The sequence below is a fragment of the Ursus americanus genome, chromosome 22 (genome assembly GCF_024610735.1).
Source record: "Ursus americanus isolate L20-20 chromosome 22, mUrsAme1.1.p, whole genome shotgun sequence".
In the NCBI taxonomy this organism is placed as follows: domain Eukaryota; kingdom Metazoa; phylum Chordata; class Mammalia; order Carnivora; family Ursidae; genus Ursus; species Ursus americanus.
In genome coordinates, this window is record NC_142148.1 from 48,028,862 (window position 1) to 48,053,005 (window position 24,144).

Sequence of the window (24,144 nt, forward strand, 5' to 3'; positions counted from 1 at the left end):
CACTGAAACGTTCCAATGTCACAATCATCGGCATCCCAGAGGGGGGTGGAGAAAGAGAGAGGTCTAGAAGAGATATTTGAACAAATTGTACCTGAAAACTTCCCTAATCTAGCAAAGGAAACAAGCATTCGTGTCCAAGAGGCAGAGAGGACCCCTCCCAAATTCAACCAAGACAAACCTACACCACGTCACGTCATAGTGCAATTCGCAAATATTAGATCCAAGGATTCAGTATTGGAAGTGGCCAGGGCAAAGAAATTTCTCACGTACCAAGACAAAAGTATCAGGATTACGTCAGACCTGTCTACGCAGACCTGGAAGGAGAGAAAGGGTTGGGGGGGGGCATTTTTAAAGCTCTTTCAGAGAAAAACATGGAGCCAAGGATCCTTTATCCAGCAAGGCTATCATTCAGAATTGATGGAGCGATAAGGACCTTTCAGAATCAACAGACACTGACCAATTTCATAACCATGAAACCAGCCCTACAGGAGATATTAAGGGGGGTTCTATAAAAGTAAAAAGGCCCCAAGAGTGATACAGAACAGAAAGTTACAATCTATAGAAACAAAGACTTTACAACAACATGACATCATTAAAATCATATCTCTCAATAATCACTCTCAATGTGAATGGCCTAAATGCTCCCATAAAACACCACAGGGTTGCAGATTGGATAAAAACACATGACCCATCCATTTGCTGTCTACAAAAGACTCATTTTGAACCTAAAGATACATCCAGACTGAAAGCGAAGGGATGGAAAACCATTTTTCATGCCAATGGACCTCAAAAGAAATTATCATATCAATTATCATATCAGATAGATTGGATTTTAAACTAAAGACTATAGTTAGGGACACAGAAGGGCACTAGATTATTCTTAAAGGATGTATCCAACAAGTGGATATGACAATTATAAATATCTATGCCCCCAACAGGGGAGCACCTAGATACACACGCCAACTCTTAACCAGAATAAAGAGACATATAGATAAAAATATGTTAATAGTAGGGGACCTCAACACTCCACTATCAGCAATAGACAGATGACCTAAGCAGAAAATCAACAAAGAAACAAGAGCTTTGAATGCCATACTAGTCCAGATGAACCTCATTGATATATATAGAACCCTACACCACAGAACAAAAGAATACTCATTCTTTTCGAATGCACATAGAACATTCACCAGAATAGATCATGTGCTGGGTCACAAAACAGGTCTCAACCAATACCAAAAGACTGAAATTATTCCCTACATATTCTCAGACCACAGTGCTTTGATATTGGAACTCAATCACAAGGAAAAATTTGTGAGAAACTCAAACACTTAGAAACTAAGAACCATCCTGCTCAAGAATGATTTGATAAACCAGGAAATCAAAAATCAATTTAAACAATTTATGGAGACCAACGAGAATGAAAACAAAATGGTCCAAAACCTATGGGATACTGCAAAGGCGGTCCTAAGGGGAAAATACATAGCCATCCAAGCCTCACTCAAAAGAATAGAAAAATCTAAAATGCAGTTTTTATATTCTCACCTCAGGAAGCTGGAACAGGAACAGAACAGGCCTAATCCAACATGAGAAAGCAGTTGACCAAGATTAGAGCAGAGATCAATGAATTAGAAACCAGGAACACAGTACAGCAGATCAACAGAACTAGAAGCTGGTTCTTGAAAGAATAAATAAGATCAATAAGCCACTGGCAAGACTTATCCAAAAGAATAGAGAAAGGACCCAAATTAATAAAATTATGAATGAAAAGGGAGAGGTCACGACAAACACCAATGAAATAGGAAGGATCATTAGAAACTTTTATCAACAGCTTTATGCCAATAAATTAAACAACCTGGAAGAAATGGATGCCTTCCTGGAAACCTATAAACTACCAAGACTGAAACGGGAAAAAATAGATTTTTTAAACAGACCAATTAATTATGAAGAGATTGAAGGAGTGATCAAAAATATCCCGAAAGACAAGACTCCAGGGCTTGACGGATTCCCTGGGGAATTCTACCAAACATTTAAAGAAGAAATAATACCTATTTGCCTGAAGTTGTTTCAAAAAATAGAAACAGAAGGAAAACTACCAAACTCATTCTATGAAGCCAGAATTACCTTGATCCCCAAACCAGGCAAAGACCCCATCAACAAGGAGAATTACAGACCGATATCCCTGATGAATATGGATGCCAAAATTCTCAACAAGTTCCTAGCTAATAGGATCCAACAGTACATTAAAAGGATTACCCATCATGACCAAGTGGGATTCATCCCTGGGATGCAAGGGTGGTTCAACATTCGCAAATCTATCAGTGTCTTAGATTTTATCCAGAAAGAAAAATTCAAAAATCATATGATTCTCTCAATAGATGCAGAAAAAGCATTTGACAAAATAAGCATCCTTTCCTGATTAAAACCCTTCAGAGTGTAGGGATAAAGGGTACATTCCTCAATCTCATAAAACCATCTATGAAAAGCCTACAGCAAATATCATTCTCAATGGGGAAAAGCTGGAAGCCTTTCCCTTAAGATCAGGAACACGACAAGGATGCCCACTCTCGCCACTATTATTCAACATAGTACTAGAAGTCCTTGCAACAGCAATCAGACAGCAAAAAAGGATAAAAGGTATCCAAATAGGCAAAGAAGAAGTCAAACTGTCTCTCTTCGCAGATGACATGAAACTCTATATGGAAAACCCAAAAGACTCCACCCCCAACCTACTAGAAGTTATAGAGCAATTCAGTAATGTGGCGGGATACAAAATCAATGCTCAGAAATCAATTGCATTTCTATACACAAACAATGAGACTGAAGAAAGAGAAATTAGGGAATCCATTCCATTTACAATAGCACCAAAAATCAGACGTTATCTCGGAATTAACTTAACCAGAGACGTAAAGGATCTATATTCTAAAAACTATAAATCACTCTTGAAAGACATTGAAGAAGACACAAAAAGATGGAAAAATATTCCATGCTCATGGATCGGAAGAATTAACATAGTTAAAATGTCCATGCTACCCAGAGCAATCTACACTTTCAATGCTTTCCCAATCAAAATACCAATGACATTTTTCAAAGAGCTGGAACAAACAGCCCTTAAATTTGTGTGGAAACAGAAAAGGCCCCAAATTGCCAAGAAATTGTTGAAAAGGAAAAACAAAGCTGGGGGCATCACAATGCCGGATTTCAAGCTATACTACAAAGCTGTGATCACGAAGACAGCATGGTACTGGCACAAAAACAGACACATAGACCAATGGAACAGAATAGAAAACCCAGAAATGGACCCTCGGCTCTTTGGGCAACTAATCTTTGATAAAGCAGGAAAAAACATTCAGTGGAAAAAAGACAGTCTCTTCAATAAATGGTGCTGGGAAAATTGGACAGCTAAATGCAAAAGAATGAAACTTGACCACTCTCTCACATCATACACAAAGGTAAACTCCAAATGGATGAAAGACCTCGATGTGAGACAGGGACCCATCAGAATCCTAGAGGAGAACATAGGCAGCAACCTCTTTGATATTGGCCACAGCAACTTTTTCATGACACATCTCCAAACGTAAGAGAAACAAAAGCAAAAATGAACTTGTGGGACTTCATCAAGATAAAAAGCTTCTGCATAGCCAAGGAAGCAGTCAAAAAAAAACTAAGAGGCAGCCCATGGAATGGGAGAAGATATTTGCAAATGAAACTACAGATGAAAGACTGGTATCCAAGATCTACAAAGAACTTCTCAAGCTCAATACACAAGAAACAGATAATCAGATCAAAAAATGAGCAGAAGATATGAACAGACACTTTTCCAATGAAAACATACAAATGGCTAACAGACACATGAAAAAATGTTCAAAATCATTAGCCATCAGGGAAATTCCAATCAAAACCACACTGAGATACCACCTTATGCCAGTTAGAATGGCAAAAATTGACAAGGCAGGAAACAACACTTGTTGGAGAGGGTGTGGAGAAAGGGGATCCCTCCTACACCGTTGTGGGAATGTAAGTTGGTACAGGCACTTTGGAAAACAGTGTGGAGATCCCTTAAAAAGTTAAAAATGGAGCTACCCTATGATCCAGCCATTGCACTACTGGGTATCTACCCCAAAGATATAGATGTAGTGAAGAGAAGGGCCATATGCACCCCAATGTTCATAGAAGCATTGTCCACAATAGCTAAATCATGGAAGGAGCCGAGATGCCCTTCAGCAGATGACTGGATTAAGAAGATGTGGTCCACATCGAGCCTTACATCGGAAACCGGGGATGTACTGTATGGTGACTAACATAATAAAAAATCATTAAAAAAAAAAAAGGAAGATGTGGTCCATATATACAATGGAATATTACTCAGCCATCAAAAAGAACAATTTCACAACATTTGCAGCAACATGGACAGGACTGGAGATGACGCGAAGTGAAATAACTCAAGCAGAGAAAGACAATTATCATATGGTTTCACTCATTTATGGAACATGAGAGATAGGAGGATCGGTGGGAGAGGGAGAGGAGGAATGAAGGGGGGGGGTAAACAGAAGGGGGAATGAACCATGAGAGACTGTGGACCTTGGGAAAAAAATTGAGGGCTTCAGAGGGGAGGGGGTGGGGGATTGGGATGGACTGGTGATGGGTAGTAAGGAGGGCACATATTGCATGGTGCACTGGGTGTTATACGCAACTAATGAATCATGGAACTTTACATCAAAAACTAGATATGTACTGTATGGTGACTAACATAATAAAATTTAAAAATATTATTAATAGAAAAGAATTATGTTCACTACTTCACCCAGTCTCATCCATCCTGTGAGGAAGAGTCCTGGTTTAAGATGGGCACTCTGGCCTCTTTTTTAGTTGCTAATTACCAATATTAGATTTTCCTCTTTGACAATGAATTTCTGGCACAATGTCTGTTTTCATTCAGAGAAACACTGAGATTTACAAATTCCACAATCTCTGCTGATCAGTTAATGATGTGATAAACAGGGTTTCACAGCTAGACAGATGGAGGCAGCTCTCCAGTGCCAGAAGCTGAGGAGGTCAGGATCAGGATGGCAGGGACTGCTCCAGGGGATTTATCGAAAACTGTAAGACTAAAAACAGAAGATACTCATCCAAGATCAAGAGTGATGGTTATTCTTTCCGACAGAGATATAACCCAATTTGCCTACAAAACACTCACATTATTAAAAACAAAACTAGTAGAGGTCATATGAATTTTTGGTGGCTAAACATCCAGGTCTCCTTCTCAGGCTTTGCTCTGCCCCTCACGCATCACATTCACCCAATTCTATCACAGTGTATCTTGTTCATAAGGAATAGGGGGGCAAGTGATGGCGTCCTTTAGCTTCCTGTAATCTACAGACCCTGCCATTAAGCCACCCCAAATTAACAAACCACCCAAATGATATTGAGGTTCTTGCCGTATTAAGGTAGTTCTATATAAGTTCCCTGATTCCCCTTTGAACCAGGTGGCTGCCCCGAAACCCTGACTGTATGGAAATTTTTGCTCAGTTGCTGCTTAGAGGATTAAGTTTATCCTAAGCTGACAGAAGAGCCTTCTTTCTACATCACTACAAAGCTGGTGAATGAACCTACTTGAGGACCAGGCACCAGCCAGACATCTGGGCAGCAGTGAGTCTGCTCATCTTTGGAAACCCAAAGAGAGCCAACCAGCTCTAAGACTTGTATGATGGCAAGCACGAGAGCTGTTGTGTGGTGTGTAAGTGAGGATCTCTCCTTACCCTACCAAGGCACATAAAGTAAAGGGTTGCTTCCTGCCAGGAGTTTGCAGGAAGCAGAGCAATGACTCGGTTCAGCCACAGAGGCCTCCTCCTACCTCAGCATCCAGAGGGAGGGTTAAAAGTGGTTAATGTGGGGACATGGAATGGATTCCTTGCCAACCCTTCCCTCAGTCAGTGGCAGCAGGGAAACTGCCATCTTATGGGCAAGGCACTCTTTGGAGAACAGTTGGAGTAAAGAATCCATGGAGAAGCTGAAACAAATATGGTGGTATCTGTTCATTTGGTAAATCCTAACTGGACACTGATTTGATGCACACATCATGCTAGGTATGGAAGATACAGCTACGAGTGGAAACAGTTCCTGACCCTAGGGGACTTCTAGGTGGCAAGAGAAGAGAGGAAGCTGAACAGTGTGGCCAACCAAGAACAGCAAATGTTGGGTGGGAACTCTTAGTGGGGTCCCTGAAGAAGATATCATGTGCCACACCCTCTCAGCCCACCTTGTGCTCACCCGCAGCTGGCGGGCAGTTTCTACGTACCCTGACAGTTTCCTACCTCCAGTACCTGTTTGCCTCTCCTTCCTTCTCCACCTGAGGTCTGGAAGACACTTACTGCCCCTAGTGCAACATTCAACCAGTTGGTGGATAGATTCTCTGGCTTCCTCCCTGCTCAATAGGCAATTCTGAGGTGTGCCCATATAGTCTTTGAGAGGCCACCAACAGGAGTGAGCCCCAGTTGCCCTCAGCAGTAACTCACTCCTTGACAAGTCCCATATTGATGTCCCTGCCTTACTTCCCCACTTCCTCCAGCACATCTAGGCCACCTCCCAGTTAGCCACCTGGCTCAAATCCTTCCCTCAGGCTCTGCCTTTAGGGGTTAACCTGCCTCAGGCTAAGGATCTGAAATACCATGTGGCACATGGCACTTTTGAGTAAGTTGGAAGATGGGCACCCATACGCTGAATGGGCAGCCAGTGCCAGGGTGCCCATGTGGCCAGTGAAGGGTGGCCCAGCTTGGATGTTATCCCACCCCCTCCCTTGATAAAGCAACTTTGTGCAGGTCACAGTCTGACTAGTTTTACACAGCAGTCCCACTGGGATGATAGTAGAGACTTATAAACTGGAGACACTGGAGAGTTTATACATCTAAAGTGCTTAAGGCATCCTATCTTTTTCCTGCTGCCCATGGGATGGGTGCCTTTCAAGTCATGCCTCTGGGGTTCCCTTGGGGTCACCCACCCCAACATCGAGGCCTCAGAAAACATATCCCCTCACTTCCCTGAGACATGAAGCACAGAAGCAGTCTTTTAGGCACTCTGTAGGGCCAAAACTGTTTCAGAATTTAAATAGTTCAGACGTTGGAAGTGTAAAACTGTACATCTACCAAAAGTGACATATCTATCCCCCCGGCAGGGTCTGAGGCCATAGCCCCTAAGCTGACAGTTTAAAATTTCTTCACCTTCACCTTGAACACAAGTTTGCCCCAACACTACAAAAACTGGTTCTCAGACCATATCGGATTTCAAATGGCAGGCACAGGATTATGGAGCTCTTCAAAGTCCCACCCACCCAAATCCTATCACCTCAAGGCCCACCGCTTGCCCTTCCTCTGACTTCTGAAAGACTCATGGCACTCAGTCTATAACAGAAAGTACAGCACCTGCTACTACTCTGTGTTACGTTGTTCTCATTGTTTTTCGTGCCTTCATTTCAATTGTAAACACCCGTGAAAGCAGAAATCCTGTTTTGTGCAGCATGCTGCATTTGTTAGGACTCTTGGTTTTAGGAAAATGGATTCATTTCAGCTTTTTGAAAATGGAAGTAGAGTTGATACACACTTTACATTAGTTTCAGGTGTATAACATAGTGATTGGACAAGTCTATACATTATGCTATGCTCACAAGTGTAGCTACCATCTGTCACCATACGATGCTATCACAATACCATTGACTATATTCCCTATGCTGTACTTTTAATCCCTGTGACTTGTTCATCCCATAACTGGAAGCCTATACCGCCCACTCTCCTTCACTCATTTTACCCATCTTGCAAACCCCCCCCCCGGCAGCCACCAGTTTCTATTTATGGTTCTGTTTCTGCATTTTTGCTTATTTGTTTTACTTTTTAGATTCCACATATAAGTGAAATTGTATTCGACTTTTAAAAACTGAAGTTTTGGTCTCATAACTGAATAAGTGTAGGAATAGCCTCTGATTCAGGTCCAGCTGGATCCAGGGGCTCTATTATTCCATCAGGATTCCATCTTACTGTCCTTTCTGTGTCTGTAGGCACTACTTCTTTGTATCATTCTTGACCAGGCTTTCTCTATGTGGTTGCCCCTAGACACTGGAGGTTTACAACACCTAGCTGAGCCATCCCCAGGGAGAGACAGCTTCTGTATCCTGATGCTTTCACAAAAAAACTCCTATTGATCACTCCCATTGGCCAGCTTGGTCCTAAAGCAATCTCCATAGCCAAGAGTGATGGTGTTCTCCTTGACCAAACATGGATCCCTGTTTCCCCATGGAACAAGGGCTTTCAGGCATTGTTGGTAGAGCGCAAAGTGGTACAGTCTCCAGGAAGGGGCAATTACATATGCATTTTCCCTTTTACCCAGAAATCCCACCTCTGGGAAGCTGAACCACTGATGCAGGTGCAAAAAAAATGAATATGTGTGCCCAAGGCTGTTCATCGCAGAGCTACTCACAATAACAAAAGATTAAAAATAATCACTGTCCATGAACAGAGACTGATTTAATAAACTAAGACACATCCATAATTGGACCTGCTGAAAGAAATGAAGAATAATATGATGGTTAATTTTACGTCTCAGCTTGATTAGGTTATGGGGTGCCCTAATATTTTGGTCAAACATTGCTTTGGCTGTGTCTGTGGAGGGTGTCTCTGAATGAGATTAACATTTAAATTGGTAGACAGTGAAGCAGATTGCCCTCTCCCGTGTGGGTGGGCCACATGCAATCAACTGAAGGCCAGAATAGAACAAAGAGGCCTTCCCTTTCCTGACTTAGAGAGAATCCCTCCGGCCTCATGGCCTTTAAACTGAAACATTGTTCCCCCCCCCCCCCGCCCACCTTCAAACTGGAATGTTTGACATCAAGAGAGTGTAAGTAAATATTGGGGCTTTGTGTTTGCTGAGCCCCCTAATGTTGGTCACACAGATACTTTCAACACTACTTCCTGAAACAAATGAATGTGTTAATCAATTAACCTGGGTGTGAACGTTGATACTGATGGGGCTAATTCAGCCTGGAAAGCAAGAAGATACTCATAGTGGTATCCATCTCTACAACAGATTGAAAGCGTGGCTGGTGATAGGCAGGGGAGGGGACAAGAGCCAAAATGGTGGTCCAACACAGTCTTGTGAGAGGGTGAAAATCTGAAAGGCAGAGAAATACGCAGGCCCAGAAACATTTAGTCTGAGCCTGGGAGAGAATCAGTGGATCTGAAGCAGGGACTTGTCACAACCCTTGCTCATTTTTTGAGCACAGCAAGCTCAGAAGCCACCTTGTGCAAGTTTTAACACAATATCTTCTGATAAATTAGGCCATTTTGTGCTCTTCCTACTGTTAAGCTTGCTTACATCCAACTGCTTAAATTCCTTCATAGACTTTCAAATCACGAGGCCGCAGGGATTACGTGAATGTTCTGCCGTATTCCATCATCCCATGTAACAAAACGTTTCCTGATAAATCACTAAAAATATCTGCTGCTTCATTAAAAGCAGATTTCTATTTGGTGATGCATGCACGAGATGATGGAGTGGTGGCTTCTGATGGGCATTCCATCCTGCTGCCCCACAGGAAAGCCCTAACAGGTGCAGCCAATGCACTACTGGCACACCAGCAGCCTTAAATCCAGAAATCCAGCCCCCTTGGTCCCTGAAGGGGGTGGGAGGGGCTTTAGTTGATTATGCCACGAAGGAAAACAGGTCAGACTTACTTCTGGTATCCTTTGAGTCCATTTGCATTTTGTGATTACCCACCAGGTAAATATCACCTACTTATAGTGGACTTAAAATAGTTAAATGGGAACCTAGCTGACAAGACTAGACCCAGCCTCCACGGCCAGCAAGTCCTTTGCAGTAAAGCCTTGAGGGAGAAGCCTCAGAGTCAAAACCCTGATTAAGGAGGAAAGAGGCTCACGCTAACTCTCACCAGATGATTCTCAACCTCAACAAAGGTTCCATTCTTTGTCCCTTAGATGGGACAATCCGGAAGCACATCCCCAGTGGGACTGTGCCCCAGTTTCTCAGTGGTAGCCTCTTCATTAACACAGACACTGTATTGGCTGCCCCTCTACCTTCCTTTCCTTCTCCACTTCTCAACTTCCTGAAATGAGCTACTTATACTTAAGTGTTTTTCTCAGGGTCTGCTTCTCAGAGAACCAAATCAAGACAATCCTAGAGGTCTACAAGCCGTCTCTGGGCCCAGCAGCACATGAGAGGGATTCCAGAGGCTGCTGGAAGCCGTGTTAGTACAGCAATGCGGTTAGATGAACTGGAACCATAGAGACAGAAACAGCAGGCTAATGGTAATATGGGGGCTGGATTCTGTTGAACCACTTACAGAGAGACTGAGATTCCATATGACTGCAGGTGTGCAAGCGAGCCCGCCTGAGATCAGCTGAGCTTGCCTTCTATCAGCAGAACTGTAGACTTCCGAGCAATAACAAAGGGTGGTTATTTGGACGATAAGATTTGGGGTCATTTGTTATGCAGCAATAGTAACGCTACATGATGCTCGATTTTTTTAATTGAGCTATAACTGACAAAATTGCATGTATTTAAAGCATATAATGTGATAATCTGATATACAAGGAAAAAATTGCTCGTATGTGTTACCAAACAAGGAAGAAAAGTATGGAGGTGAGCACCATCGCTTCCAGTGAGGTGGAGGGTGGGCAGTGGAGGCCAGAGCTGACCTGCAGTTTTTAGGTGGAGGTGACATGATGTTTCCATGTCACTGTGGTGAGAGAGAATTGGAGGAAGGTCTGGCAGCAGAAGCAGCTACGAAAGTATCAGAGACTCTAGAATGAAACACACCAGCCTCGGAGTACTATCTGCCCCCCAGGCCGTACCTTCCTGATTCTCAAAAATCCTCCATGATGCATAAAATGGGAGAAGATATTCGCAAAACATATATCTGAAGAAGACTTGTATCTAGAATATATAAACAATTCTTATAACTCAATATTAAGAAAACCCAAGTTGTTTTTTTTTTAAGGGCAAAAGACCTGAACAGCCACTTTCCCAAAAAAGGTTTTAAAATGGCAACTATATGCATGAAAAGATGTGTAACATCATTAGTCATTAAGAAAATGAAAATGAGGGGCGCCTGGGTGGCTCAGTCATTAAGCATCTGCCTTCAGCTCAGGGTGTGGTCCCGGAGTCCTGGGATCGAGTCCCACATCAGGCTCCTCCGCTGCAGGCCTGCTTCTCCCTCTCACACTCCCCTTGCTTGTGTTCAATCTCTTACTATTGCTCTTTGTCAAATAAATTAAAAAAAACTTCAAAAAAAAAGGATATGACCCATTATCCTGGCAAGAGAGAACCCATCCCTGATCCACCAGATGCCAGCCAGGGAACAGTGGCTACCATGGATCGGACGCAGAGCCTGGGGCCTGGAGGGAACTGCTGCTTCAGAAGAACCGCATAAGGAGATGCACGAAGGCTGGAAATCCTGGCTCCTAGGTCAGCATAGATACTCATGGAACCAGGCTCAGGTGTGTCCTTTAAGGTACCCCTCCCATCTTTTCCCATCACACAAAACAAGCAGGAAAGGGAATCCAGAGATCATTGACAAGAATCCCAGAAAGATTCCAAACTTGGTAAACGGCCAACGGGGAGACTGAGGCTGGAAAGTCCTGAATGCCCTGAGTCCATCTGCAAATTATCTTCCTCTGGCTTTGTCCCCTTCACACGCAGGATTTGATCTCCTTCCGTGTTTTTCCCCACTAGGTGCTGATGCAGTTCCAGAGATTGAACTACAATACGACAAGTTCCAAATACGGGGGCAATACAAAACCAAACACAAAACCAAAAAAGCATCTCAACGGAAGGAGCAGGACACAGTCTTCCTGGCCTTAGAGCGGAGAAAGGCAACCCCAGTCCTGGGGCAGGAAGGCGCTCTGGGGCGTACAAGTCTTAAAGACTCCCACTTTCAGTGGTTGTTGCTATTCCTGGGAAAGTCCCTGCAACCTCTAAATCTCAGGAGTTCTGAGGGGCTGTCTCTGCTGTTTGCCCAAATTCATTGACTGAAATGGACCCGTGCTCTGAGTAAGGGGGATTTGGGGGTGCCCTCCAGTGGCTAGGGAGAAGGGCTGGCACTTCTCCTTCCTCCCACATACAGTAGCTGATGACTCTGGAAGATTTCCTAGGTCAGGAACGAATATGAGAGTCTGTGCAAGTTTTCCATTACTGTAGGAAGTAAAAGACCCAAACCACACACCGGGCTCTAAAACAAAACAAGGGCTTTAATCTCCTAACATGCAAATCTATCACGGTACTATTTAAAACAACTAAATGGTGCCCCCTACATAAGGAAATAGATGGGGGGAAGGGGTGTGGAGTAAATGGGCGCAAGGATGCAGCTGCTGAGGAATCCCTGCAGGGCCACTGGACACTTGCTCAGCCCTGAGGTTGACTGCGGCCAGTTCTTCTTCTTGAGTGCTGCTGACCAGCTAGGACCGGGGCTCCAGCTGGCAGGACAGGGTGTAGCTAAGGACAGAGGGACACCTGTGAGTTGCCCAGGAGCTTCCATTCAAGAGTCCCTGCCAGTGTTTGCCCACAGCTGGAGTCTGGCGCCCCGGCAACAAGGCCTGAGGCTGCCCAGGGAAGGAGGATCCCAGGAGTGGCCAGCAGAAAGAGTCCACCCCGAACCTCACCGACCCAGCTCCTGATGGGCCTCACCTCTCAGCCTCGCTGAGCGGCTCCATAGCCTGGAACCAGGCCCAAAAAGGATCCTCGGGCTCTAGGGTGTAATTCTCGGCAGCCACCTGGAGCAGCATGATGTCTGTCATGACTTGATATTCCTGAGCAGAGAGAGAAGCACAGGATGTATAGGGAGCCTGGGAGGGGGGGCGGGGAGCTGCAGGGTCTGGTGAGGGTAGAGCATCGGGACCGGGCACCCATCCCAGGTCCTGGCACACATTGCCATCCTCCTCCCTGCAGATTCATCCGGTCTCCACCTGTTCTCAGAGGTGAGTATCAGTAGCCCCTCCTCCGGGAAGTCCTCCTGGATGCCATGCTCTGTCCCCATCTCCTAACGGGATGGGACTTGCACTGCTTTCTTCTCAAGGGATCCCAGGAAATGTGAGGTGGAGGGGATGGAGCCAAGCAATGTTCTTCCCAGGGACATCTCTGAGGCCCACTCCCTACCCTTCCCTGCGGGAAGCGCCACATATGCTCACCTTATTTCTTTTGTGGTGGTTGATCTCATTCCCCTGGAATGCAGACAAAGTCCATCAGAATGAGGCCCCTGGTTCTTAGGAGCACTTGATTCCCATCCCTTCTCATGCTGCACCATGGCCAGGACCCGTGAGGGGGCCGTGCATACACAGATAGTGGGCCTGGGATCTAGGCCAGGCTCTGGGGTCCAGAGAAAGGAGGACATGGGGCAGATGGACTGGCTACAGGTCGGGACCCTGCAGCACCACCCTCTCGGAAGACAGTAGGGGAGGCCGAAGCCTCAGGCAGGAAGGGGCTGCTGCGGCTACTGAGGTGCTTGCTGACGTGGAGGGTCCTGACTTCATTCTCCCCCCACGGGCAAACTCACCGGGGGAGGCTGAGGTCCACTCAGACAGACCTCATGCAGCTTTGCCTTCAGGAAGCTCTGCTGCTTCACCAGTCTTCGGCACCGGGAGCCGTGGCCTAACTGCAGCCTCACCTCGCTCATCCCTGAGATGGGCAACAGCCCCCAGGCTCACAGGGTAGCCGTGAGGCTGTCATGAGGAGAGGTTTGCCGAGTCCTGAGAGCTCAGGGCTCAGTACAGGGGCGTTCTGCTCCCAAACCTCCGGATTCTGGTCCCTCCCCCACAATCCTCAGGCTCACCCACCTCCAGATAGTCCTCCATGGCGGTATCTAACATCACCAGCTCGGTGAGAAAAGTGCCAAGGAAAGGCACGACACCCTGTGTCATGAGGGGGAGGGTTGGGATGAGTCCCTGCTCGCTGGTGTCCACAGGGACCCTCCACTGAAAATGCTCCAGCCTCCTAGCCCACCGCAGGGGCTCACGTGGAGCAGCCTAGGACCCTTAGCAGCCTCCCCCCCACGGGTTCCCTTTCCCCTCCCCCTCCCAGAACATCAGACTCCTCCTCATCACCTTCAGGGCCTGCTTTTCAAAAATGCCAGGGAATGGAGCACTAGGTCGGTCCCTCCCCACCCGCAAAACCCATTCTCTATGGACCACTCTGGGCCCTCCTCCTGGTCCTTTTGAAATAAGAATTGTAGAAGCTGTGGCCCCAGGAGCCGCAGCTGGAGTGGGAAGGACCCCCCCTTCCTGATCTTTCCTTTTTGGGAGGCTTCCAGCCCTCAGGGAGGAGCCCTCCTCCTCCTCTGACTTTGGAGGCCCTGGGCCTCAGGCACACTCACCTTCTTCTGCATCCTCTTCTGGGCTCCCCGGAGGGCCATCACCAGGGTGGCAAATCTATTGGATGGTCGCTCCTGCAGGGCCAAGGACAAGTTCCTTGAGACCATCATACCCTCAGGCCACTTGCCCCCACCATCTTGGACGTCAGAACCTAGACATCTGACCTAACTCATACTGATCCTGAGGCCCCATTATCCAGAAGCAGGCCGTGAGTGATTCCAGAACAATCTCATTCCAACATTCACTCCATGTGTGACCTTGAGCTTGCAGCCTGGCCTCCCCAAGCCTGTTTTCTCATCGGGAAACATGACAACTCCACCTATCTCCCATGGTCTCCTGAGGACTCAGGGTCCTATTACTCTCATCATTGTTGTGGCCCTCAACCCAGCCCAACCCCATCACTGAGCACAGGTCTGTCCTCTGGGCTCTCCAGGTTTGTAGAGGCCCCCACCTGGACCAGCTGTCAACACAGAGAGAGAGGGTGTGTAGGCTAGGGAGTCTGCTTGGACACCACCTGCTTGCCCCCTCGCCGCCAACGGCATCCGCACCTAGGCTGTCGCCACATTCATGCCAAAGGCTTCCCCTCCCCAAGGAATGCTTCAGACCATTCCCGACTTCATCCACTCAGGACCCTGTTCCCTCCCACCCCTCGTCTCTTTCCAGACCTGCACCTTCCAGGCTACCTTGATGAGCAGGTTCCTGCCCTGTGCGCTGTCCTTGCTGCACAGCTTTTGAAAGATCCTCAATGGCTTCCTGAAGAGAGGCAAGGGAGGCACGATCAATCGACAAATAATGTGGCAGGGTTGAGTGCGAGTGCCTTTTCTTTGAGAACCCCAGAGTGTCAACCTGCCTGGTTGAGGGTTTCTTCTGGGATCCTCTGAGCACTAAGGTCTTTGTAGGACATGGGAGGGAGCTCTCATGTGGCTCGTCCTGGGCCTCCCTTCCCATATTCATTGAGAAACGCTGTTTGGGTCAATTTGGGGTTCAAATGGGCAGAGAGCTTAGTGGCTGTCAAGGAAACACGTGAAGAGATTTAATGCAGCTCAGCCCCGTGTGGGACATTTGGCAAAACTGATTTCTAAAGCGGGAGGCATGGTGGCCTCTTCACCAGGAAGGCTGAGAGACCTACCCACCAGCCCAGGTCCTGTGGTCGGGGTTTGCTGCCTCCCAGAAGGTCCAAGCTGCCTGAGGGGGAAGAGGACAAGCCTCTGGGAGCTCCCTCGTCCATCCTGGTCCCTCCATGGACAGAGGCCTACTCACCTGGAAACCTTCCCCCACGTGTTCTCGAGGCGGTGAATGGAGACACTCTGTAGAGCCGAGAGGATGGCATGTAAGGACGAGTAGTTCCTCAGGGTTTGACAGGCCTGGGGAGGGAAGAGAATGGGATGTCACTTGGGGAGCCGGCACCTTATTGGCTCTCAAGCTTCAGTCCCCCTCAGGGGAAAGTGCTCCTGCTGGAGGAAGCCGCTGTCCAGGGACCTGCCGAAGGGCACACGTGAGGCCCAGAGGAGGAGGAAGATTTTACCTCACTCCAAGGAAGGAGCCAGGCAGAAACGGAGCATCCCAGCATGGGGCCATGCAAGGCAAGGTCAGCATGCCCCTGGACGGAAGAGCCTAGGGACTGCACAGTCCTAGGGCAAAGACCAGGGCCTTCCACCCTGAGACCTGATCAAGGGAAGAGCAGTGCCCGAGACTCAGGAGAGCACCTCGGCTGGGCTTCCCGTTGCATACCTTGGCCACCTTGATCCAGTGCTCCACCACCATGGCCCTGTCCCGGGCTGTCATGCTCGGGTTGCCAAGGCAGGTGGTGATGACACACTTGGCCACACCGTTGAACTGGGCGACAGTGGCCCGGACTGTGGGTGCCAGGTGCTCACTGCCAGGCTTGTTGCGCTTGGACCAGACGGAGCCCAGGCACTGATGGGGCAGCAGCTTCTTGAACAGCTCCTAGAGAACAGGCGGACCTTGGTTCACCCAGCCATTTCCCATGCAAGACTCATGTCCTACGTAGGGGTCACAGGTCAGAGCTGGACCTCAGGGAGCTGAGAATCTGGCCTGAGCCTGGTTCGAGACTGTGGATTTCATTCCATTGTTTTTCCCTGAGGGAACCCAGTACACAATGACCCAGGAGCAAACAGAGCAAGGGAAGGAAGGAGGGCATTGGCACCCTGATCATGCTCAGGAACTCCCAGCTCCAGGTGGCACTGCAAGGTGGTCCAACCCAAGGGGGCTTCTTCCCCTCCCCTCCAACTGGTCATCCCCCTGGTCCTTCCCCCCTTTCAGATGCACATTCTCACACGGGAGCTGCAACCACACGTTTTTCCGTCTGCCCTGTCCTCATGGACACATCAGATGCCTAATCAATGCTGAGGGTACTCATCCTCCAAGGCACATGAGTGGGTGACCCATGGACTTGACTGAACACAGGGAGCTGCCCTCCTCCACCCACGGGACCAGGGCCTGCCCATTGGTCTCTCCATTCTGGCTCATTTCTTCTCCCTAGTACCTCCGTATCAGTGCTTATCAGGGTCTCTCGCTACAGTCCGCAGCTGGACAGTGAAAGCTTGGGGCTAAGCGCCTTGATGGGTTGACAGGGTTGGGAAGTGGTGGAGCTGAGATTTGGTCCCAGACCATAGGAGTCCACATCAGGGAAAGGCAGGTGTGGGGCAGGTGAGAGCAGAAGGAAGGCGTGCCCCTGGCCCACCCTGAGAGCCCAGCTGCTCACCGCATCCATATACGTGAGCTGCTCTGCCACCAGCCTGGGAGGGAAGTCCAGGAGGTCGGGCTTCTCCTCACCCAGCTGGTTCTTTGGGGTGACCCAGCGGTGGCAGGAAGCCTCTGGGGCCGCGGTGGGCTCTGTGGCTGTTGCCTGAGTGAAACTTTCCAGCAAAAAGGGTGGTCCAGCTGACTGCTGCTCAGCACCCGGCACACATGCAGAAGATGGGAGCACGGGTTGCAGTTCTGGAACAGCTGACAGAGGGGAGGCTGGCTCTGACACCGCAGGTGACAGTTGACACAGAGCCGGGGTCGCCTCTAGCTCTATAGGAGGCCCTGTTCCTGGCTCTGCCGCTGGAAGGAGCCCTGGAGCTGGCACTGGGGCAGGAGACAGAGAAAGGTTCATCCACATCACTGACTTTCCGGATGCCTTTGCAAAACCAGGACAGACCCCATGGCCTTGAAAGGAATACCCAGCCCATGAACCGCATCCCAGTTAGCCTTCCCAGCTTGCCATCCCCCTTACCCTCCACCTCTGCCTCAGTGAGCGCCAGAAGTTCCCGCTGCATCAGGAGAAGGGGGACATGGTTTGTCAGGTCCCAGGCATGCCACTTCAGAACCATGGCCCCATGCACATAGGCCACCTTGATCTCGACACGGTCACGGCCCAGGGACTGATAGATAGCCTGCAAATTCTGGTCAGGCCAGGTACCCAAGAAGGGAGACAGGGTGCTGGGGAGAGTCATATGTGGAGCAGAGTCAGAGGCCTGGCCTTGCATTGCACATGCTACGCCCACAGCACCGTTCTTTCTGTATGGGTCCCAGAGGATGGCCCCAGCCCCCTTCCAACCCCTCTCTAGCTGCCCTCGTAGTGGGAGGCCTGGTCCTCCAGAAAACCTGAATGAGTCTGGTTTTTCCACTTCTCCTCTCCTCTACCTGGCCATGGGCCTGATCTACTCTATCCTCCATGCACACCAGTATCAAGGCTCAGGTTGGAGGCAGATTTGTGAGTGGTCGGCTCAGCACACCCTCGGTTCTTGGCCCCTGTTGGGGTGGTCAGCGGGGAGGGGCAGGCAGAGCAAGTTGGGACCGTCAAAGGGATGGGTGTTTCAGGCACCCACTGAGCCCAGACTGTGCTCTGCCGACCAGAGGGCCCGGGACCCCGTCCACAGCCTTCTTTGACTCATTTGCTTCTTCACATGAAGCCCCCCAGATGAAGCCCACCCACTGGAAATCAAGAGATCGGTGAGATCCCTGGTTTGGCAAATCCCTCCCCAGCCACCACCCCTGTAGTCCCCCACCCTGCTCTGTGGAGGCAGCCAGCCCTGCTTCTGGACCCAAACCCCTGTCCCAGTTTTACTTGATCATTTCATCTGTCCTATGATCCAGCTCTCGGTGGATCCTTTCAAAGCTAGAGGAGGCTACGAAGATGTCACATCTAACAACCATTGGAGATGCGTGCTTAGGGTGTGCAGAGTGCCTATCTGACCCTCTGAATAGAACTGAGACCCAGACACTGTATCTCCTCTCTCCATTCACATTCCTAGGTGCTTAATATACATTCTTGAACGACTACTTCCCAGCCCGCACTTTCCAAATCCTGAGTGGCCCGTGGGCTGGTCTGCCTGCTCCCAGTGTGCCCCTGAGCTGCTCACACAAAGGACAACTACCAGAACCATCTAGATGGAATCTCAGAAGTCCTTTGCACATAGAGAAACTGCCTGCTTTGCATTTCCTTTCGTCAACCCAGAAGGGCCACCGGCCTGTGAGGGTTGCACTTGAGAGCTTCTTGACCGGAGAGAGAGAACTATTAAGCAAGAAGATGCCCAGCACGTCCAGGAGCCCTTTCTACAGAGCCAAGCACCAGAGTAGCCCGTGCCATGTTTCCTCCCATGATTTCCTACAGTAACTGTATGAGGTTCATCCTCTTAACCACCCCACTTTTCAGAAGAGGAAAGGGAAGGTCAGAGAGAGGTAGTGCCATTCCCGAGATGTACACCCAGTAGATGGGAGGCTCACCCTGTGCTGTGCATGGGGTGGGCACTCACCTATTGAACTGCTGGCCCAGAACCTGTGTGGCTGAAGTGAACATCTCGTACATGCAGAAGATCGTTGAGGTGGTTGAGATGCTCCCATCTGGGAAGGATGGCACCAGGGACTGTACGAAACGCTCCATTGTGCCTTCTCGGAGCCTCAGCATCGTCTGGGCCTCATCCAGGGACAGGGATGATTCCTTTTCCCACCAGGTAGAGAAGGGGGGTGTGGGGGGCAATGGAGTCAGCTTCAACACCACGAACCACCAGGATGATCAGGGTCTGGGGCTCAGACCAGAGAGTCCCATCCCTTCGGGAACTTGTGCAAGAAAAGGGACTTGAGGGCCCACCTAGAAAAGGCTCTAGGCTTGAAAGTACAATTGCCTTTAGGGGTGAAATGAGAAAGCATTGGTCACTTCAACACATCTTGTTAGCTGAGCCACCACAGCCTTTCTCTCTCTGAATAGGCTTTATTAAGAACTCTATGCCTTTAAGTCATCGGTAAACATCCCTACTGCAGACAGGAGAAAGCAGAGGCTTAGCATCTCCAACGCTGCTCGAGATCATAGACGTTGGGCCTGAGAACTGTCCAGAGCATGGAATGCATGGCATTTCCCTATGCTGCTGCGGCCTGGTCTGTTCCTAAGGTGGGGAGAAAGGTTCAGGGGAAATCCACCTTCCTCGGCAGGCCCCAGGGGAGCTGGTTGTTTCTAGTGTGGGTTCTGGCCTTGCCGTGATCATCTGTGGGTCCTGAGATTGGACATCAATCTGGACCTGTTCTCACCCCAGACCAGCATGGGATGTTGTTGTGGGCTGAGGCACCTGCTGCTTGTCAAGGGAGATGGAGTAGCTGAGCCTTTGGAGCAAGCAGCTCCTCAAAGATGGCCTGGATTGAACTCTGAAAAGACAGAGTCCACTACCTGGGCCAGGAGGCATCAGAGGCCTTGCACCCAATCCGTGCTTGAAAGGCTGATTCACGGTGGCAGACAACCTCCCATATGGAGGTCCAAAAAGACATATGAGGACACAGCTTGTGACCCGGGGGACATACAATGAGTCGATGTGCTCTGAGAGGTGATACGTTACAGAGGAACATATAGAATGGCTTCTTCCCACCGTTCCTTTTATGTTCAATCACCCTGTGTGGGGTGAGGATTCATAAGGCCTTGGACACGTTCTCCAAGGACAGTGGAGCTGGGTTCTACACAGGATGGCTGGGGTGAGTCAAGAAAATACTCAAAACAGTAGCAAAATGCAAAGACACTCATGGCTGCGGGAAAAGTCACACAAAACAGAATGAAACAGAATAACCCACGCCCCAAACTGCAAAAAACACGAACACTATTCTCTACCATTCCCACCTATGGGAAGAGTGTCTTCCTACTTTCTCCCACAGCTGGTGGTGGAGGTGTGGATACTGGGATGACTTTGTGGTTGGGCCTGTGGGGCACTCATGTGGAAATACCATGGGAGGGCCCCAGGTTTGTCCCCATATTTGTGTGGGGGCCCTGGGTGTGTGGAACCCTCTTCCCATTCTCACCTCAGAGCGGCACTGATCCTGGGTGGCCTGGTGCACCTGCCACTTGTCTAGGGCGTTGTAGTTGAAGTCCCAGACCAGCTCTTCGATGACCTCCTGGGTGCAGCTCTGAAAATGCAGTGCCCCATAGACATGGGGTCAAGAGACATTAGTGTCCTCCCGGGACATTGCCACAAGGGGCCACCCGCATTAGAAATCCTGTTCTCCAGTTGAGGCAAAGAGGGGCAGCTGAAAAGACATCGAGCAAGGAGGTAGCCGGATGAAACTCTAGAGCTCATGATTAACATCGAGGTAGTTGAGCTTGGTCCCCAGTGCTCAGCTTCTCATCCCGCCTGCTATGACCTGGGGTGTGAACATGAAAGATGGGCCAGGCTTCCAACACCTGGCTGCTTCCTTCTGCCCAGGAAGGGTGTGTCCCACATCCTCTGTCCCCTTCTCTACACATAGACAACCAGCCCCCCACCCCAACACACACACAGGGACACACATAATGAGGGGCAAGAGGTGTGGGCCTGCTGAGGTGGCATCACAGTTGTTGCCTGCTCTCCAGTGGGCTGCCCTGAGCTGCCTCGTGTTACCTGTTGGTGTCTCCTGCCACATGTCCAGAGGGCTCGGAAAAGCGGGCTGAGCCGACGTCTACAATTATTTGCAAGTCTCTCTCTCTGGGCTTGCCTGGGCCCAGAGACCCTGAAGGGAGGAAGGCAGCAAGAGAACATCCTGTTCTCTCGAACGTCTCCACCAAAGTGAGCTGGAGAGCAGGTTGTCTTTTGAATCTGGGTGCCCGGTTACCAGAGTTCTAAGTTCAGTTGGGGCCTATCACAGAGGAAGTGAGGTCACTCTTTCAAGATTCTAATCCCTGGGACCATGTGTTCAGTCAGACCTATCCAGAGCCCCTTCTTGGCAGTTGACTCCTTAGCTTTCTCCCCCATGTCATCTCCTTAACTGGACACAATGAGCCAAAAAGGCCATAGCCACCACTCTCTGGAAATGGAACTAGGGTCCGAAGCTTCAGGAGGCAGAGCTGAATTCAGACCTTACGTTCTGTGTTTCTTTGCACACTTGTGTGTCCTATGTCATTGTGTCTCTCACGTAGTCCCCACTTTCCCAGCCTGCAGTGTGGGGATCAGGCTAGAATCTACTTCCTTGGCACATCCTCTGGTGTCTGTGGATAAGAGTATTTATTACATGTGTGGGGTGGTCCCCTGTGTATCTGAGGCACAATTTTCAAGATGGAAGAATTACAAGAAGGGGTGGGACTTGGCATGGAGGGCTGCTCAGAAGAGGCCTGGGTTCCAGCCCTGTAATACTGCAACTGTCACTTTCCCTCTTGGCCTCATTTTAAGGTGGGCACCATGATGGTCTGGAAAAGCAAGAAGATGCAGGCATTGTCATCCTCTGTAGTAAAACCATGCAATTGTTTCCCGTTATATGAAGAACGAGACCCCGTTACCTCGTTTGGGTCTATGAGGGGAGCGGCTTTCACCATGGCTCCTAGGGATCCTGACCTGTGGTATAGGCATCAGACTGTAACCGCTAAGTGGTCAGTGACTGGCTTTTGACCCACAGGACATATTCAACGTGATGAAGTACCATGCCTAGAGCTTGTCTACATGTCATGCAAAGAGTTTCTCACTCCCTAGTTACTTTCCATCATGTTCCACTACTCACTCCTTCCCTTTCCCTTCTTCTTCTCTCTCTCTGAAGCAGAACCAAGCACCGATGTTTTGAGCTGCCATCTACAGAGGCTCACAGGACAGAGAACGGAGGCAGTGCCAAGGCCAAAAGACACACAGGAACTCAGGTTCTGAGTCCAGATGGCATCCCGAGTCACGTGAGCCAACTTATGACAAAATCCTCTTCCAGTATGGCCCTGGTCACAGCCGCAGCCACTGACACACCTTGAGCCTGGGGAACCATGCTAATTTGGGCCCGCATTCTTCACCCACAAATACTGTTAGAAATTAAAGCGATGCACCTGCACATGCAGGGTATCAGGGCAATGCAGTCCCGGGGCAACTCTAGATAAGTAACAGTCTCCCAGGCCTCAGCATCTGTCCCTGCCTTCCTCCCTCCCCTCTGCTCTCCTCCTAGTGTCCCTGCAGCCACCCTGGCTGCCTTTTTCACTCCTCTGGCCAAACTGGCTTCTGTTATTGAGTGTCTGCAGCACAAGTCACTTCTTCCTGAAACGCTGCTCCCTGACGTGTGCAGGCCTAGCTCCCTTTGGTCAATCTGTTCTCAGCAACCTCAGCCTCAGTGAGGCCTTTCATATCTTTCCATGCAGTGACTCCCCAGCCTTCCTCCGTAGCACACTTCATTCCTAGTACAGAGCGCTTGCTCTTTTCTTTTACGTGCGTTCACTTTGGAGCTTTGGTCCATGTGTAGACTGGGAGCTCCTAAAGCAAAGGAGCCCTAGGTAATTTCAGCTCCGCGCACGGGCCCAGCAAGATACCTGGCATAGGGCAGTGCTCAGTGTGTAGTTACTCAATGAATAATTGAGAAGATCTTGGAGCCCACCTCCCCTCTTAAGCACCTAGACTGCAGAATGCTACTAAAACTTTCAAGCTGTTTCTGGGCAGGGGCGACAACCACAATGGCCTCTGCCTGACTCTTCCTGCTCCAGTTCCTCCAGCAGAACTCACCAGGTACCATGGACAAGGAAGCGCCCTGCACCCAGTTCTCCAGCTCTGGTGGCACAGCTCCACGCAGGCACACCAGCAAAAAAAGCCATGCCTTTTCTCGGGGGTCCTCAACGCAGTGCCTTTGCAGAGTCACAGAGCAAAGGAGCAGGATCTCTATTTTTCCCTTCTCTGTGGAATCTGAGACAAAGAAGAGAAAAGGAGGAAGACTAACTCAGAACAAGAAATCAGATAGAAGTAACCAGAAGCAGAGGGCGGAGGGGGTGCGGGAACTGAGTGAATGGTGAAAAGGTACAAATTCCAGTTTCAGATCAATAAGGAATAGGGATTTACAGTACACCCCAGGACTACAGTTCATTACTGCTCTATGGTGTATTTGAGAGGTGTGAAAAGAGCAAGTTCTGAGAGTTCTCATCACAAAGAAAAACCTCTCTTTCTTTTCTTTTTACTTCATTTTTGTATCTCTAGAGATGATGATGGCGGCGGACTAAATTTATTCTGGCGATCGTTTCACAGTATACGAAAGGAACATCATTACGCCAGGTATCTTAAACATACACAGTTCTGTATGTCAAATGTATCAAAACAACTGGAGCAAAAAAATATTTTAATATTCATAGAGAGCATCAGGAAATTGGACATGGTAAAAAGAACGTCACGTAAACAAAACTGAAAACAGCAGAACCGAAAGCCAGTAGGTTATCCTAGGGGTTAAAAACTTCAAGCCATTGGCATAGAAAGTTGATTCTGAAATTAAAAATCAGTGAATTAAAATTAAAGCAGATGAAATAGAATTTTAAAATTTTGTTCCATTTAACAATTTGTCAAAGAATAGAAAGTCTTAATAAGTGACCTCAGAT

General features: G+C 48.7%; 1 long non-coding RNA gene across 1 annotated transcript; it reads right to left on the reverse strand.

Moving 5' to 3' along the window:
* Positions 1–12,228: 12,228 nt before the first annotated feature.
* LOC148108078 (uncharacterized) lies at positions 12,229–13,061 on the reverse strand. Its single transcript, XR_015720978.1, has 2 exons — positions 12,685–13,061; positions 12,229–12,492 (listed from the first exon to the last, which is right to left on the reverse strand). It is a non-coding gene; the product is annotated as an uncharacterized LOC148108078 (long non-coding RNA).
* Between the last annotated feature and the right edge of the window lie 11,083 nt (positions 13,062–24,144).